The 19,703-nt window shown below is 40.6% G+C and overlaps 2 non-coding genes across 2 annotated transcripts; both read left to right on the plus strand.

Moving 5' to 3' along the window:
* Positions 1-14,152: 14,152 nt before the first annotated feature.
* On the plus strand, positions 14,153-14,227 carry TRNAC-GCA (transfer RNA cysteine (anticodon GCA)). The gene has a single exon. It is a non-coding gene; the product is annotated as a tRNA-Cys (tRNA).
* A 2,530-nt stretch (positions 14,228-16,757) lies between these two features.
* On the plus strand, positions 16,758-16,829 carry TRNAC-GCA (transfer RNA cysteine (anticodon GCA)). The gene has a single exon. It is a non-coding gene; the product is annotated as a tRNA-Cys (tRNA).
* Positions 16,830-19,703: the final 2,874 nt, after the last annotated feature.

Consider the following 19,703-nt stretch of genomic DNA (forward strand, 5'->3'; position numbering starts at 1 on the left):
GGGAACAGAAGATATCACTACCAAGTGGGTCTCCCCACCACCATGCTCAGGAAAAAAGCATGAAAGGCTTCCTACATCTGAATGTGAATTTTTGGATGCCAAAAATTCCTAGAGGAAGGCTTCCTAGAGGAAGGCTAGGGAAAATACCCCTTCTGTGACACAGACTAGGATTGGGTGTAAGCTGAGGCAGAGGGACAGACTAGGGAATTTAAGGGCTCATTAGAAGGAAGCACAATGGATGATGGAGAGTGGAAGGGGCAGTATTGAAACAAGAAGTAACAAATGTCTAGCTTGGGATATCTGTTCGCAAAGAATGACCTTTGAGACACTTCCTCCTCCAACCTCCAGAGCGCCAAATAAACTGACTCATGATGTGAAAACCCACATCATCCAACTGTACCATTAACAGAGGCCACTGGCTCTGCGGGACCACTGCTGATGCAGTCTATATTCTCTGGGTTTCCAATTTGAGGAAACTGTAACTATAGAACAGAATAAAAAGTCTCAACAGGTGCTGTTTAAATCTCCATGGGAACTCTCTCATTGTCTAAGGCAGTTGTTCTCAAAGTGTGGTCTCTGGACCAGCAGTGTTAGCATCACCTGGGAAATGGTTAAAAATGCAGATTCTCAAGTCCTACCCTGACCTACTGTATCAGACACTCTGGATCTTACCTTTGAGGCTTACAGGTCTTCAACACCTAGCCAACTGAAAACACATCTCCCCAAAAGTTCTGTAATCCCCATGTCCCTTAGCTTTAACCAGGTTACTGCTTTGGAATTGTTAGGAATTTTAAAAACTGGGGGGCATGTTTCATCCTTCTCACTTTGAGCACACAAAGGAATATCTAATGAATTGAAAAAACTCAATGCTTCTCCCTCCTCACCGATTGCGAGTACTCTTAGCACATAAAATAAAAAGATAACTTTATTAGTAAAGGAAATCCATAGCGAATTGGAAAGCTGCAGATGCCACATTAAGATCAAGATCTTGCAAAATGCTTATTCTTATGGGATATACAGAAAGTTTGTAAAATTCATGGAAAGGGAAGAAGAGAAAACAGGGTGGAGAGGAGTGGGCTGCAGAGGCATCAGTGACCCCTGCTGCTCAGCCTGTGCACCTTCCTGCAGGTGCCCTCATTACTCATCCTTGAAAAGGGTGTTTCTCACCCTGAAAGCAATGCTTCCCAGCAGGCCTGCTCTGACTACCTGGGGCATCTTCACCTTCTGCTGCCCCAAGTACCAGCCATATTTTCTCCCTGTGCCTCCATTTCCTCCTTCTTTCTTTTGTGAGATTGCCAGTACCTTCCTGTCTATGCTGGGCCAAGGTAGAACACATCTTGGCCCTTCATACTTCTACTGGCCACCTGATGATATGTCCCCCTCCCATTACCTTAATTGTGGCCTTGGTGGGAGAGAGTTATGTTTATTCAACATGTACATACTCCCTTTTAGCTAAAGAAGGACTCAATTCTAATAATGCTTTACAGGTTGCTAGATTTACCAAATTGAAATGCAGATAAGTATGTCCTATGCCCTGCTGTATAGCATGGGGAACTCTACTCTGTGGTACTCTGTGGTGACCTGGAATGGGAGGTCAATGCAAATGGGAGGGGATATGTGTATACATATGGCTGGTTCACTTCACTGTGAAGCAGGAGCTAGTACAACATTGTAAAGCAACTATACCACAATTTAGAAAAACAAGTATGTCGTATGCAATATTTGGGATGCAGTTATACTAAAAAATTAGCTGTTGTTTATCTGAAATTCAAATTTAACTAGGTGTCTTGTATTTTACATGGCAAGCTCACTTCCAGGGAACTTCCACTTTCAGTTCCCGTTTCAGCAGCCTAACCCAGGACAGGCAATTTCTCTTAGAAAGAAACATATTTAGTCATAAAAATAAGGACAAGCTTATCAGCATACCAGCCACGTGTTGCTACATACTGATTACATATTGAAATGATATTTTCATATATCAAATTAAAATGTATTATGAAAATTAATGTCACCTCTTTTTACTTTTTAAATGTGGTTACAAGAAATTAAAAATTTTGCTTGCATTTGTGGCCTGCATTACATTTCCAATGGACAACTCTGGCCTAGAGTGGAAGCCAAGTCAGGGAGACCTGATGACCATCAGGCCAGCAGCCAGGTACCAGCTTGCACAGAAGGAGTTATATTCTCCTCATTAGAAGCTTGTGTGGCTGAAATGGTTGGGGGTGTACAGAATCCTTGAGTGTAGTGTGTGTTCACATAGTTTTCATTGTTTTTCTTTTCTATTCTGACCAAACCTCGGTGGTTTTTGAGTGATTACCAAACAAATAGGACTGGGACTGATGTTTCCTATTAAGTATATTTGCAGTTGAATTATGACATTAGATTGAGACACAGTGGGAGGAGGCAGGATGGGGCTGATGCAAGACTGTTAGTTGGGAAAGGTTCTGGTTCCTGGAAGTTGTGCTGAGTTGTTCTTGTTTACTCCTTCTTTTTCTTTCTTTGGTTTTATGAGTGCACATTGTTGGTGGTAGGACAGCTCTGACTATATTTGCTAGAAGCAGATGTCCACATTAATTTAGAATTTTAGAGATTGAAAACCATAGAGGGTGGCACTATGAAATATGGAAGAGGCAAGTGAAACTTTGTCAGCCAAGTTCAGTCTCGGTGAGTCTCCTGACTTCTGAAAACTATTTACAGAACTGGGTTCTTGGAAGTGGGACATCTTTTTATAACGGACAATATTTTAGGGTTTCAAAGTTTAGATCTAGGACTTAAATTCTCCTTGATCTCCCACTCTCTTCCTCCCCCAACTGCCTAAGCTTCTTTTGAAGTTCTTGGGAAGTAAGGGAACATCAGTGAGGGCAAAGAAACAAAAACCCAAGACCTTGTGGATGCCAAGGGCTCAGACTATGGTCAACTAACCTGGCCTTTACCAAGTTTCATTTAAAATCTCTATGCCAACAATGTCAACCTGAAGAATCAGCTCTCGGATGCAGGATCCACTGTCTCGCCATTTCCACTTTTCCTCCCTGGTCTCATTACTCCCTGCTGGGTTGCCACATTGCCCCCCACAGATGCCTTCTAGATTACGATGTCCAAGATGTCAGGACAGTGGGAAGGAGTTGCTGCCACATGCCTTATCAGCTGGCAATCTAGTGAATCTAGTGGTTATTTCATTAATCCACAGCCTTCCCCCAACCCTAGGTCTTCTTTTTGGCATTGTTATTAATTTGAGGACTACTGTAGTACATGTGTGACACGTGGCTTTTCAGTAAAAAGAGCTGATTCAGTAATAGACTGGCATAATGAGACACAGGGCTGTGTGCCAGATCCCATTTTGGGAGGAGAACATCTCACTTTCCTTGAAGCCTTGATATCTCAGACCCAAAGGAGACTGAGACTGAATGTGTAGAAGGGGTGGTGGGTGCTGACCAGGAAATTTGAAAGTGTGAGAAAGTATTGCTCCTAGCTGCACTCTTTCCCTCATGGGAAATCCTGGCTTGTCTAGAGGAGTCTGAGGCAATGGTATCTGGCTTGGAGTTCTGCCAAGTGAAGCTGGAGATTTGCCAGAAGCTCACCATCTACTGGCCACTGGTCCTTGTCCTGGATGAAATGGAAACTGGAGATGTAGTGTAACTTTCTAGATATAGGTACCAGGGCAAGTAAAAACAAAACAAAAAATTCAGAGGTCTCAGCCTCAGCTCATAATACCATATTGCCAAGTGTCAACTATTAGACTCTGTCTCCCTTTGCCTTATTTACTGCCTACTCATAATCATGTTACTCACCACTGTGTTTGTGCTATCTTGGGTTTCATCCATAAGGCAGTGCAGTTTAACATGTCAAATCAGAGCCAGTAAGGGGAGGAACAGGGTCTGGATCTTAGCTTCATATGTTGTGATGGTGGTTGGAGATAGTCAGCAAGACAGGAAAGGAACAGGACCCAAGGGCACTGCAAATTCCAATCCTGCTTGAAGCACGAAGTGGTGGAATGCCCCAGCAGCTACAATAGTAATGGCAAATATAGATAGGTCGTTCCAGTTATGTACTGCAGAAAAATAAACCATCCCAAAGTTAATGGTATAAAACAAAATTTATTATGCTCATAAATTCTGTGTGAGATGGCTTGTCTCTTGTCCACATTGTCTGGGGCCTCAGCTGAGAGGATTTGAAGGCTGAAGATGACTTGACAGCTAGGGCTAGAATGACCTAAATATTTGTTCACTCACCTGTCTTGTTGGACTTTAGCTCGGGCTGCTGGCCTGAATACCTACACATGACCTTTCAGTATGGCAGCTTGGGCTTCCTCCTTGCATGGTGGCTGGGATTCAAGAGCAAGAATGCCAAGAGAAGCAGGTGGAAGCTACATATCTCTTTCTGACCTAACCTTGGGTGTAACACAGCATTACTTCCGCCATACTCTCCTAGTTGTAGAAGTCCAAGCCCCTTATTAGAATCCAGTGAAGGGGACATAGACACCACTTTTCAATGGGAGAAGTGATAAAGAAATTTGAGGTCATGTTTTGAAACAAAATCTATCCTCTGACCACAATTGTTTGCCTTCTTCCCATATGCAAAAAACATTTAATCCTTGCCAGCCCCTACAAAAGTCTCACTCCATTATGAAATCAGGTTCAGCCTCAATGTCTAGGTGCAAATGAGGCTCCCTGGTTTCCTCAAATCCAGGTCCTTGGGTACCATTTTTCTCAATCTGAAGACCTGTGAACAGAAGAGATTATCTGTCCCACTGTGGTGGGACAGGCATGGGGTAACTGCAACAGACAGTCCCATTAAAAAAGATGGAAAACAGGATGCACACAGCAGCCACTGAGCCTTTGCAATTCTGAAATCCATCAAGGCACATGTGACTAGTTTCTTATTAGAGCTCAGTGCTACTATCTGGGAATATTAATTCCGAGGCTCTTGACTCTGCTCTCCAGGATCTTAGGTTTTTGTTTATTTGTTTTTCAGGATCTTAGTTTTATCCTCAGAGTTACTCTTCTGTGTCCACAAGAAATAGACTCACAGGTAATGCAAGGAGTTTGGGGAAGGGAGGCAGCCAACACCTAGGCTACCTGTCCATAGGGAGCAGAGCTTTGACCCCTGGGTTTGGTTTTGGAGCAGGGATCTGGCCGTTCCTGGGCATAGAGACTGGTGATAAAGTGAGACATACGGCCGTGATCCTTGTTGAGGGGACCAGACAGAAATTAGTGTCCAATATCCCTCACACAAAGTGAGGTAGAGTGGAGGATCCAGATAGATGAGGGAATTTTATTATATACAAAGAGTGAAGCTATTTCACTCCCTGTGAAGTTGGTCAAATCAGCAAAAACTTCATGCTTGTTTTTTTCCCCAAGCTTAATTCACTTCCTAGAAATCAATCAGAGCCATTTGAGAGCTGTATTCTTCACAGCAATATTAAAATAATGTACTAACATTCTGTTTCCAGGTGGCACAGTAAAGTAATTTAACCTGAATTAGTTTTTATTCAGAGCTACTAGGACATTTTAATTATCTCCTTACAGTTTATATATCACGTACTTCCAAATGGGATTGAGGCAGTATACGTGAAGAAAAAAACAAGACTATCAACATAAAAATAAATGATCAAAAACTGTGTAAATAGTATGCTAAAAATGAGAGTTACTTTAGTAACAGTAATTGGTATTCAATTTGCTCTGAGCTTCATTCTACAAAAAGCTTTCATGCAGCTTTATGTGTTCGATATATCTTTGACAGTGTACAAAAGTCTAAGTATTTGCTTCTGGAAATATTTACTTCCGGCTTCTTTAAAGATGAAGCTTCTCTTAGTGTATTTGGAGCATTGTTTAGAAGTTTATTTTGAATGGAATGTTTGAAGTTGGAGGGGTCTTGAGAGGTCATTAATTCTAGTTCTTTTTTTCTGCAGATGAAGGTTGGAGGATTTAAAGAGATTCAGGGGTTTGCTCAAAGGTCAGATGGAATAAGCAGAGCTCTGGCTGACTGCTAGCCCCATATTCTGCTTATACCATAGAGGAGAGATTCTCAGGTCTTAAGTTTTCAGAGTTATTGCTAAATAAAGCTTAGTGAGAAATAAAAGACTATAAATATTTGAAGTAAGGAATTATGATTTGATATACATTGGTCTTATTTCAGATACAAAGGGACTCTAAAGAGACATGAACAAGCATGGCTGGACAGTGGTGAGTACCAGGGGACTGAGGAAGCAGAATAGAGAGAGAGAGATAAGGGTGAGATTGTAGACAGAGATGCCAATGAAGCCAGAAGTCATTCTTCTGGTCGCTGCCTTACAGGGAGGCTCCAGAGAAAATGAGAGATTGAGTCTGGATGCCACTACCCTCCATTGAGGTGAAGGGCTTTACAAAGCAGGATTTGAGCAGATCAAAGAATTTCAGCCTCCACATGTTGTTTGCTGGCTTACCTCCTCCAGTAACTAGTTAAGATTCAAGCAGAAAAGTAGGACCATGTAAGCGTTATAAAGGATTTATTACAGGGATGAGACGTCATGCATTTGTGGGAGCTGGTTGAGTAGTGTATGTGAGTTTGCTACCCTGTGTCTGTGCTGGGCCTGAGGACACTTAGGTCAGCAGTCCAGAAGGGAAGATGAATGTGAAGCAGGGGCAAGACAGGACAAAGTAGAACCACAAAGACAAACTGGAACCCACAACAGTCTCTCAATGCCTCCAAACTTCCAACCTCAACGATGTGTGTGACCTGCTGGCACACTTCACTCCAACGCTGCTCATGAACCTGGCCCAGGATTCAGAGAGCTAAGGAGGAGGTCCAGTGGGAAGTGGACAGAGCTGTGAGCCTGAGGCTGCCCAAAGCCAAGGTGGGCCATGAGACATGAGTGTGAATGGACTGCAGCTGTACCTTCCCTGAAACACATCACTTCCACACTCATATCTCCTGCACACTTTCCTGTGGGTGCAGCCTTAACCCAGAACCATGCAGGGAAGGGAATTGTGGGAAATGTTGTTCCATTTTAGCTAAAGACACTTCATACCCACCACCACATCTATGAATTAAATTATCCTCCTTATCCTCCCAATAACCATATATTCAGTGTGCTAGCCAAGGGGTTGGCGGGTTAGCTGTTTTTTTGGAGATTTTTAGGAAAGCTTAGAAAGGAGTTGTGTATGTCAGGAGGGACAATATTTCATGAAGCAAATTAGCAGAGGCATTCATGGAAGGGCACACTGATGAGGGCGTTACACAGTAACTTTTAAGGAACAAACTTTTCCATAAATGAGGCACATCTTTACCTGAAATTATAACTTCTAAACTAGAACAATGCAGTCAGATTAGCTTGAATGTACTTTGTAAAAGAGCTTTTGTTTCATTTAGAGAATAAATTGAACCCTGGGAGAACTTTGATTAATTTGAGAGACAGAGGAAAGAGAAGAGAGACAAAGAGAAAGAGAGAGTGAGTTTGAGAGTAAAAAACAGCAGTCATCATGACCTCGGGGCAACATAAAGCAGATGGTTTTCCCTTGAAATTTCTTTGTTTTGGAATGCAAGTTCATGTGCCCAATGCACAATGAGGCCAAACAGACCAAAACATTGGCGTTTGGATCAGAGAAATGTTTATTGCAGGGCCATGCAAGGAGAACAGGTGGCTTGTGCCCCCCAAACCCCAAACTCCCTGAAGGGCTTCAGCAAAACATTTTTTTTATTGATGTATAATTTGTTTACAATGTTGTGTTAATTACTGCTGTAAAGCAAAGTCATTCAGTTATACATTTTGAAAAATATTCTCTCCCATTTTGGTTTATCATAAGATATTGAATATAGTTCCCTGTGCTATAACACAGGACCTTGTTGTGTATCGATTCTATATATAAAAGCTTACATCTGCTAACACCAACCTCCCACTCCATGCCTCCCGCAATGCCCTCCCTCTTGGCAACCACCATCTATGTCCGTGATTCTTTTTCTGTTTCATAGATATGTTCATTTGTGTCCTAATTCAGATTCAACATATAAGTGATATCATACGGTATTTGTCTTTCTCTTTCTGACTTCACTTAGTGTGATAATCTCTAGTTGCATTCATGTTGCTGCAAATGGCATTATTTCATTCCTTTTTATGGCTGAGTAGTATCCCATTGTATATTTGTACCACATCTTCTTTATCCATTCATCTGTCAATGGATATTTAGGTTTTTTCCATGTCTTGGCTATTGTGAATACTATTACTGTGAACATAGGGGTACATGTATCTTTTTTTAATTGGAGTATAATTGCTTTACAATGTTGTGTTAGTTTCTGCTGTACAATGAAGTAAATCAGCTATATGTATACCTACATCCCCACCCTCTTGTACCTCCCTCCCACCCTATCCCCCATCCCACCCATCTAGGTCATCACAGAGTACCGAGCTGAGCTTCCTGTGTTTTATAGCATGTTCCCGCTAGCCATCTATTTTATGCAAGTAGTATATATATGTCAATCCTAATCTCCCAATTTGTCCCACCCTCTCCTTCCCCCTCTGTGTCCACATGTTCATTTTCTATAGCTACCTCTCTATTCCTGTCCTGTTAATAGGTTTGTCTGTACCATTTTTCTAGATTCCACATATATGTGTTAATATATGATGTTCTTCTGGCTTACTTCACTGTGTATGACAGACACTAGGTCCATCCACGTCTCTACAAATGACCAAATTTCGTTCCTTTTTATGGCTGAGTTACATTCCATTGTATATATGTACCTCATCTTGTTTGTCCATTCATCTGTCATTGGACATTTAGGTTATTTCCATGTCCTGGCTATTGTAAATAGTGCTGCAATGAACATAGGGGTACATGTGTCCTTTTGAATTATGGTTTTCTCTGGTATATGCCCAGTAGTGAGATTGCTGGGTCATATGGTAGTTCTATTTTTAGTTTTTAAGGAACCTCCATACTGTTCTCCACAGTGGCTGTATCAATTTACATTCCCACCAACAGTGTAAGAGGGTTCCCTTTTCTCCACATCCACTCCAGCATTTATTGTTTGTAAATTTTTTGATGATGGCTATTCTTACCGGTGTGAGGTGATACCTCATTGTAGTTTTGATTTGCATTTCTCTAATAATTAGTGATGTTGAGCATCCTTTCATGTGCCCCTTGGCCATTTGTATGTCCTCTTTGGAGAAATGTCTATTTAGGTCTTCTGCCCATTTTTGATTGGCTTGTTTGCTTTTTTGTTTTTGAGCTCCATGAGCTGTTCATATATTTTGCAGATTAACTCTTTGTTGCTTCATTTGCAAATATTTTCTCCCATTCTGAGGGTTGTCTTTTACATTTGTTTATGGTTTCCTTTGCTGTGCAAAAGCTTGTAAGTTTAATTAGGTCCCATTTGTTTATTTTTATTTTCATTACTCTAGGAGGTGGGTCAAAAAAGATCTTGCTGTGGTTTATGCCAAAGAGCGTTTTTCCTATGTTTTCCTCTAAGAGTTTTATAGTGTCCAGTCTTACATTTAGGTATTTAATCCATTTTGAATGTATTTTGTGTATGGTGTTAGGTAGTGTTATAATTTCATTGCATCTGGATATACGCCCAGGAGTGGGATTGCTGGATCATATGGTAATTCTATTTTTATTTTTTTGAGGAACCTCCATCCTGTTTTCCATAGTGGCTGCACCAACTTACATTCTCACCAACAGAGTAGGAGGATTCCCTTTTCTCCACACGCTCTCCAGCATTTGTTAGTTGTAGACAGCAAAACATTTTTAAAGGCAAGGTGAGGGAGGGATGTGGTTGGTTGTTGCAAACTTTTTCGTGTAGGAATCCTTTGTTTTTGCAGCTGTCCACGTAGGTCAGATCACCATGTTCCTGTAAATCTCCCATAAGACAAATTTTATTCTCTATTCTGCAACTTTTTACCTCTATATGAGTAGAAAAGTGTTATACCCTGAAATGTCAGCCTTGAGAATGGGCTATCCTGTATATTTCAGGCTATAGGCAACATTCTTAACTTGAAGCAAAAGTAATACCAAGGTTAAAGTAAAAGAAACACATCTAATATCAAGTCAGATTTGTTCTTCCTTATTACATCTTGAGATATAAACGTACCTTTTGGCCCATCTTCCCCTTGACAATTCATTTGGCTGCCCTTTGATTGAGACATTCTTTCTCCCTCCCCTTTAATAGAACTAACATGCACACTCCCCAACTTTCTTATCTGTCTGCAGGCTTAACAGAACTTGCAAGTCGTTCCTGGACCACATGCCAACAGAAGAGAAAACCTGGACACAGGACAGATGTATTTGCAGGTTTGCACACGGGACTCAATCCAGAGGCTGCATCTCCAAGAGCAAAAAAATAGAGGATAATATTAGCTTTACTTTGCTTTGTTGTTAAGTGAGTACAACAAAAAGGGGCTAAAATCAATGACACAGTGACCATCTAGAGAATGAAGAACGTCACGTTGTGCTGTGCCCTGTTGGGAACAGTGAGAGGCATTGGATTTGCTATAAATTTTGAGGAAGAGTTTGTCTTGGTCTGTGAATCGGTCAAAGTCTGTTCACAAACAGACTTTAGGAGCCATCCAGTGAGACAAGTGCTGACGTGTTCCTGCCATTTCTGCAGTGTGCATATGTTTGTTTTTTTGAGGTGGGGTGCTTTATTACTCAAGTTCTTTCTAATATTAGAGCATAGATTTTTTTTTGGTAAAAAATACATAACATTATATTTATCATGGTAATCATTTTTAAGTGTACAGTTCATTAGTGTTAAGTATAATCATATTGTTGTGCAACGGATGTCTAGAACTTTTTTTCTTGCAACATAAATCTTTGGAACTCAAGCCAGATTATTTGGCTCCTGTAACTTATAGCTTAAAAACATATGAACTTTTACTTTTGTTTATGTTTTGACAATGAGAGCAAATTCACATGTGTGTGAAGGGAGCAGGGAGTTAGGAATACAACAACAGGTCAGCTTAACCATTGTTACTGGACCCCCATCTTGTGGCAGGTGCTGTTCTGGGCCTCATGAAGTATGTGAAATCTCAACAATATGAACAGGAGCCCCAAGGCCAGTACAGGCCCAACAATTCTTCCCAGAGCATGTCCTATGTATTAGGGGTCTCCTGAGAAAAAGAAGCAATAAAATGTATATATGTATATAAAAATACCTGTGATAAGTAATTGACTCACATGATTATGGAGGCTGAAAAGTCCCAAGGTCTGTAGTCAGCAAGCTGGAGATCCAGATGAGCTGATGTTTCAGTTTGATTCTAAAGGCAGGAAAAGACTGATGTCTCAGCTCAAAGTAGTCAGGCAGGAGGAAGTCCCTCTTGTTCTTTTTTATTTATTATTATTGAAGTATAGTTGATTTACAATGTTACATTTTTTTCTGGTGTACAACATAGTGATTCAAAATTTTTATAGATTATATTCCATTTAAAGTTATTATAAAATATTAGCTATATTGTGCTGTACATTATACCTCTGTAGCTGTACATTATACCTTTGTAGCTTATTTAGTAGTAGTAGTTTGTGCCTCTTTAACCTCTTCCCCTCTCTTGCCCCTCCCCCTTACCTCTCTCCACTGGTAACCACTAGTTTGTTCTCTGCATCTGAGTCTGTTTCTGTTTTGTTATATTCCTTCATTTGTTTTCCTTTTTAGATTCCACTTATAAGTGATAACATATAGCTTGTGTCTTTATATGACTTATTTTACCTAGCATAATACCTTCCAGGTCTATCCATGCTATTACAAATGGCATAATTTCATTCTTTTTTGTGGCTGAGTAGTATTCCATTGTGCACACGCACGTGTGTGTGTGTGTGTATATCACATCTTCTTTATCCATTCATCTGTTGATTGACACTTAGGTTGGTTCCATGTCTTGGCTATTGTGAATAGTGCTGCTACGAACATAGGGGTTCATGTATCTTTTTGAATTATAGTTTTGTCCAGATATATGCCCAGGAGTGGGATTGCAGGATCATATGGTAGTTCTATTTTTAGTTTTTTGAGGAACCTCCATACTCTTCCACAAATTTACATCACCACCAACAGTGCATAATGGTTCCCTTTTCTCCACATCATTTCTAACACTTGTTATTTGCAGTCTTTTTCATTTACTTGATCTTTCTATTTAGTTCTTCAGTGGATTGGAAGAGGCCCACTTAAAAAGAGAGGATCCATCTGCTTTACTCCTTTACCAATTCACATGTTGATCTCATCCAGAAACACCCACATAGACACATCCTGAATAATTACGCCAAATGTCTTGGCACCTTGTGGCTCATTCAGATGGACACATAAAATTAACTATCACACTGTGGTTATCACTGTTTCCAAGATGACTTTGGGGACCGTGGGCAAATTTAACAGCTGTGTGACCTTAGACAAGTTATTTAACCTCTCTGTGCCTCAGTTTCCTCATCATAAAGTAAAGATGATAATTGTTCCTCTCTCATTGAGTTGTCTTAAGGATTAAATGAATCAGTATTTGTAAAACACTTAGAAGGGTGCATGGCAAGTTTTAAGTGTAACATGTGCTAAATGCAATTTTAACAAATACCCAAAGCTCTGTATTTGTTTTGATGTGCAGTACAAAGAAATATAATTGGCATGATTTCAGGGATATTTTTGCTTAGGATGAGGGTAAATAAAAAACATTAAGTTGATTTAAAGACAAATATTAAGTAAATACTAGTATAGGATGTACGCAAAATGGTTAAAAAAAATGAGAAAGTGGAAAGTGAATGATTAGGTTTTGGAAATACAGTGAATGAGAAAAAATAAGGTCATATCTACGGTGACCAAACAACGACAGCCTGCTTTTCTGAGAGATTTCCTGAGACGCAGGGCATTCAGTGCTAAAACCAGAAGAATTCCCAGCAAACCAGGACATTTGGTCTATCTATATAACTACAGTTTGGTATTTATCCCACAAACATTTATTGAGCACCTGCATCATTCCAGGCACTGGGGGCTTCCAAAGAGCCTCTAAGGAGTTGGCAGTGGAATGGACCCTTGGTTCTGCTCTTGCTACTGTTATGTCTGACTTTAAGCAGAGCTCTTCATTTTCACTCCATCTGTTTCTTAGTCTGCAAAGGAAGTGGTTGGAATAAATGATCTCTAAATCCCTTCCAACACTGGGGTTCTTCAATATGAAGCACACAGGACATCTGTTACTGCTAAAATCTCTACTCCCACTAATGTCCAGGGTGAGAAAAGAACAATGAGCAAAGAATGCATGTGATTCTTTTCTTAGCTCTCAATTCCAGCCTGAGGTAGGGGAGAAAATGAATGTAATTGAGACTCTCCCCTCTCCTGGGGTCCCAACCAACCACCACCATGACACACTAGGATCCTTTGAAAAGATCTCAATAATGCTTGTTGTCAGGAAATTGGTAGAAGAGAGCCTTCCTTACAGGTTTAAGCAAGTAAGTTTCCATGAGAAGCACCTGAAGAGTTCATCAGAGGGAGAAGAGATGTTTATGATGCTCAGAGATACAGGGTGCTCCAACAGTGGTTGTGTTTGGAAATGAAAAGGAATCTTTGGTGGTAGGAATAGGATAGGTGATTTAATCAGTTAAGAGGCTCTTGTTTGGAGCCTTATTTGTCTTCATCAAATGACCTTTTGGAGTTGGCAGTTTCAGGCAAGTTATGTTTCATAAGAGTGTATCTCCTTGACCATCTGACTTTGTGTAAAATCATCTTACAGTTATGTCTTGGAAAAGCTATCTCACACAAATCATTATTTATACAAAATTTTTCCAGAATCAGTTTAATGTAACAAATGTCTATTGACTGCCAGTTATGAGCTCAGTTCTGTGAAGTCAGAAGAGCAATGAGGATCTCAGTTGCTGGGAGCCGTAGCTAAGGAAATATGACAGGAATCCAATCATCCCATTATACTGATGATGTTATTTGTGGAAAACCTGAGGATTTTTATCTGGAACAAAGGTTCACTTTGTATGAGATATGGCAGACAGCAGAGGCTTTGGGTATGGAAAGTCTAAGTTTCTAGGCTCAGAGAACTTAATTCTCAGGAGTCAGGTCTTTTTTCATAATGAAATTCTAAGACTTGATATGCCCAGACTTCTTCCAGGCAGCATTCTCTCTGATTATAGTTCCCCTGAGTTACTGGTGTTTAGAATCATAACGTTGAGAGAGAGAGAGATTATGAAAACAAGTCCATGTCAGTGGGGGTATAGCTCAGGGGTAGAGCATTTGACTGCAGATCAAGAGGTCCCTGGTTCAAATCCAGGTGCCCCGTGCATATTCTTCATGCCTTAGAAAAATACGTATTGATTTTGACTTTTATCTTCTGTGGCTCATGGCTCTTTGAATAATCACTAATTTCCCTTTTGTATATGCCAGGTGGCAGACTATGTTCTTTATGTTAATTACCTCCTTCATTTCTCACCAAAATTTTACAAGACACATTATCTCCATTTTGCATGAGGAGTCTGAGACTTGGAGATGCTACAAAGCTCAGGTCCAGGATTTGAACTCAGAGCATGGTTCTCAATGACTTCATTATACTACTCATTCTGTTTTCCTTCTGTTCAAATCTTTGTCACAAAATTCCACTTGGCAATGCTCCCAAGGTGCTAGAACTGTCCATAGAGTTTTAGAACATTTGGCTGCAGGGCAAACCCAGTAACTTAGTGATGGTGCCCACACTTTACAGTGTCCTGGGGGCAGTCAGGGAATAGAGACCTTGTTCACAGAGCACTGGATAAACATGAACTGGCCTAAAGTTTAGGGAACTGCACTCCTTTCCTGATCTAAAGCTTGAGGACTTTCTATTACCTTTCCATCCCCAGTTCATTGCCTGCAGCGAGCACTCCACCTAGGGTGCCTGCATTCCGGAACCAGGCTGGGGCCAGAGGTCAGGGCTTAGTCTAGGTTTAACTCCTGCCTGCAGCTCAGGCACTGCTGCATTTTAAAATCAGCTTGAATGACATACACTGAGCCCTTACTACATGCCAGAATTGTGCAAAGTGTGAACCCAGAAGTGAATAAGACACAGCCCCTGGACTCAGTGTGCTCTCAGCCAAGGAAGCAGGCCTGTAAAATAAGAAATCAGACAGCTGTGAGCTGGACCGAGCTGGGCCAGCTTCAGGAATGCAGAGGAGGCAGCTATTACCTCTGTCCAGAGGAGGGAGGTTACAGGAGGCTTCCAAGAGGAGCTGATGGCAAGTCAGGGTCTCATAGAAGAACAGTATCGCACCAGAGGGAGGGTGGAGGAGAGGCAGGGGTGCGGTGAGTGAGGGTTGGGTCCCAGGCAGAGAAAACTGCATGGGCAGAGGCTGGAGCCAGATGGATGCAGTTGGAGGCAGCTGGAGCACAAAATGTGCTATGGGGAGTGTCAGCAGAGGAGGCTGAAGCTGAGGAGGCAGACAGGGATCAAAATGTAAGAACTCTTGTGCTGAGAGTCTTGCAGTTTATCATGAAGGCCTTTAAGAGGAGTAGTCTAGATGCACCTGACTTTAAAATGACTGCTGTGGGAGCAGTAGGAGATGGATGTCAGGGGTGGAGGCTGGGAGGCCATTTAGGAGGTGGTGGCACTGTGGTGCCAGGGTGGGAGTGGGATTAAGTGATGTCAAAGCTAAAATCAGCAGTACCCAGTGATTAACTTGCACTGGGAGGAGAGGTTGGAAGAAGTTGAGTTATGTTACATGCTTTGGCCAAATGACAGTACACAGTGGTGTCACCAACCAAGACAGGGAGGAGGTTGATCAGATGGTTACATAGGCAGGCCTGGCACCCAGCTCTGAGCCCACAATGAAATCTTGGCCCCACCACCTCCCAGCTGCATGGCCACTCTGTGCCTCAGTTTCCTTACTTGCAAAATCAGTATGCTAACAATAATACCTGTCCTGTGGGAGTTTTTGGTGAAGATTCAGCAGGAAGTTATGGCTAGAACTTTTAGTACTGAGCCTGGCACATAGCAAATGTTTAGTAAATATAGACTATTATTATCACCACAAAGCAAAATAAGAGTAGATGCAGGTTTGAGCAGGAAGACAGCAAGTGCAGTTTGGGGCACACTGGGTTTGCAACTGAAGTTTCTGTAGAACCTCAGAGTGGAGCAGCTGGGAAGGGTCGTCTACAGCACTCAGAGAGCTGTGAGCTGGAGCTCTGGGGGCTGTGGGCTCCTTAGCTTCACAGCAGCTGCCAGGCTTCATCAGGGAGAACTTACTGCAGTGACAGAGATTTCCTTGACCTTTCTTCTCAATCTTGGAGATACACAGATTGAAAGTTCTCAGACTGGAACTCAAGGAACTAGGAGTCAGTGGTGTTCAAAGGTGAATTTTGGACTTAACTGTTTTTTTTTCCAGCTGTAAATGAGACTGTTCACCTGGATGAGATCCCCTTGAAAATCTGATGAAATCATGTACCATATACAATCCATGCACACATACAATATTTGCCTGTAATTCAGAGTTGTACATAAACCTCTGTAGTCCAGTTGTGAATTCCCAGTTAAGACCCCCTCCATGTCCAATACTTAATGGCAGCCCATGATATTTAGAACATTCACTGATGTGCCTGGAGATTTATGGGCAGTTGGTGGTGTATTTTAATCGCTGGAGGGTTAGACTGAGAATAGAGCACTGAGCTTTAAGTTCTGAGAAGAGAATGAACATACATGCTCTGGGAAAAGTATGAGGTGACATGGCTAGAAGGGAATCAGGCATGAAATTAAATCTAGCAGGAATCTCAGCCACACAGATACTTATGAAGTATGATGAAACTCATACAAGTGGAATAAGGGCTTATAGGGGGCATTAATAGCATCAGGGGGTATAGCTCCGTGGTAGAGCATTTGACTGCAGATCAAGAAGTCCCTGGTTCAAATCCAGGTGCCCCCTGTTTTTTTTCTTTTGTTCTTCCTGGCAGCTTCTTTAAAAGACTGGATCTAGGGTGAGTTAAGCAAGGTGCCTAGGGCTCAAAATTTAAGGAGGCACTCACTCTCAGGTTCATGGAGGCGCCTTGGCTTATTAATTCCCTCACAGTAGAACTATGTGTTCATGTAAACACACCCTGCCTGCACTAGACACACACAAACACAGCCACACACCCAAAGACACCCCCACACCAGATGTCCCCCAATCACAAACACACACAGTCACACACAGACACACCAATAGACAAAAATACACACACACATGCACTTTCTCATATGTACCTTTATTTCTCCGGTCCTGTGTATTCAGGTCTTATCAAGCAGAAATTTCCAGCTTCCTTTGTACAAACTTTTTATCTTTTAGTAATTTTAGAGTTACAGAAGAGTTTTAATGATAGTACAGAGAGGTTCCCCTATAACTTTCACTCAGCTTCCCCTAATGTTGACAAGCTTACATAACTGTGGCATATTTCTCAAAACTATGAAACATCAGTGCAGCACTATTAACCAAACCAAAGACTTCATTCAGATTTCACCAGTTTTTCCACCAGTGTCTTTTTTCTGTTCCGGGATTCAATACAGGGCACCATGTTGCATTCAGTCGTAATGTCTTCTTAGCGTCCATCAACTTCTAACAGTTGCTCAGCCTTTCCTTGTGGGTTTTTAAAACTTGAAATGCAGTTGATTTACAATGTTGTGTTAATTTTTGATGTATATCAAAGTGATTCAGTTATACATATATGTATAATTCTTTTTCATATTCTTTTCTCTTATGGTTTATCTCAGGATATTGAATATAGTTCCCTGTGCTATACAGTAGGACCTTGTTGTTTATCCATTCTCTCTCTCTCTCTATATATATATATATCTATTCTATATATCTATTTTATGTAATAGTTTGCATTTGCTAACCCCAAACTCCCAATGCATCATTCTCCTAACCCTTTCCCCCTTTGGCAACCACAAGTCTGTTTTCTATGTCTGTAAATCTGTTTCTGTTTTGTAAATAAGTTCATTTGTGTCATATTTTAGATTCCACATATAAGTGATATCATATGATATTTGTCTTTGGCTTACTTCACTTATGTCTAGTTCCAGCCATGTTGCTGCATTATTTTGTTCTTTCTATTCCCTTATATATATGTACTACATCTTCTTTATCCATTCATCTGTCGATGGATATTTAGGTTGTTTCCATGTCTTGGCTATTGTGAATAGTGCTGCTGTGAACAGAGGGGTGCATGTACCTTTTTGAATTAGAGTTTTGTCTGGATATACGCCCAGGAGTGAGATTGCTGGATCATAGGTAACTCTTTTTTTTTTTTTTTTACTGCACATATGTTTTAATGCTCAATTTAAAAATTAAAAACATAAGAGATAAACTTTGAAAACCTGTTTTTGGTAGCTTTTAACAGATTGTACAATCAATTAAATTCCCATAAAATTACATCTGAATTACAAATTTGTTCATAATTTGGTTTTTGATCACTTCAGACACATTAAAGAATAGCCAAAACATCCAAATACAAATTTTTTTTACAAAATTCACGGTAATCTGCCTACTTAACGTACTCCGAAACTCATCATCATGAATTTAATTCCCTTTCTTGTTCTCTTGACATCTACTTACATTTAGAGTTACCCCTGCTTTTTATATTCCCTAATGGTTTCCTAATGTTATTTTGATAACTTCCCAGGGTTTCAGTAGACTTACAAGAATGTAGGGCTCTAATTAATGGGTCTGGATTTCTACCTTACTAATTTTTAAAAATTTTTGAAGTATATATAATATGCATACATAGGCACAAACAAAACCTACCCATCTAATCAGTCCCCAGAGCAAGAATGATAACATTACTAATGAGCAGAGGGAGTTGATGAAGCAAATATGTTTTACTCAGTTCTTGTTTAAATCTATAGCCATCGTAATGACCCTTGGTCAACTCTGAGAACTAAACTACTGGAATGTTTACATAGTGGCTGGGTAAAGATATTAGTCTATATGCCCAAAGTAGTGAGTCAAGATGAGCAAGCATGTTAAAGTAAACATCAAGTTTCATGATGTGTACCCAGGGCCTGGTTTGGGGTTCACACCCATGGCTAGGAAGTGACCAATTCCAGTTAGGAACTTTGGACCCCAAGATTCAAGCCAGCTTTCCTGAGCATGCTCATCTCACACATATTCTTGCACTTCCCAGCTGGAGAAGAGGATGCATTCCCTGCATAGGGAGGACAAGAAAGCCTGCTTTTGACCTCTCTAACCTTTGCCTGTATATATCTTTTTTCTGTTATTTCTGTCCTGTATCCTTTGCAGTAATAAATCTTAGCCATGACTAAAACTACATTGGGTCATGTTAGACCTTCCAGTGAATCCCCAATCTAGCAGGTGATCATGGGATGGCTGAGACAACTAGCACCTCAGAAGATCCCTTCTTCCTCCTTTAAAATCAGTATATCTCCCAAGAATAATTACCGTCTTGACTTCTAACAGCATAGAGTAGTTCTCGTTTTTGAACGATATATATTTGGAATCATACAGTCTGTGCTCTTTTGTACCTAGCTTTTTTCACTCAAAATTTTTTGTGTGAGTCATATATATTATGTGTGTAGTTGTAGTTTATTCATTTTCATAGCTGAATTGAGTATTTTCATTGACTATATTACAATTTATGTTTCCATGCGTGTGTAGATGAACATCAGGGTTGTTTCTAAGTTTTGGATGATTATCAGTGTTGTTGCTGTGTATATTTTGATTCATGTCTTTTGGTGAACATGTGTATACTATTCACAATAATTGTATTTTTAGCTTTTTGAGGAACTTCTGTACTGTTTTCCATAG

This window comes from Delphinus delphis, chromosome 4 (genome assembly GCF_949987515.2).
Source record: "Delphinus delphis chromosome 4, mDelDel1.2, whole genome shotgun sequence".
Classification (NCBI taxonomy): Eukaryota; Metazoa; Chordata; class Mammalia; order Artiodactyla; family Delphinidae; genus Delphinus; species Delphinus delphis.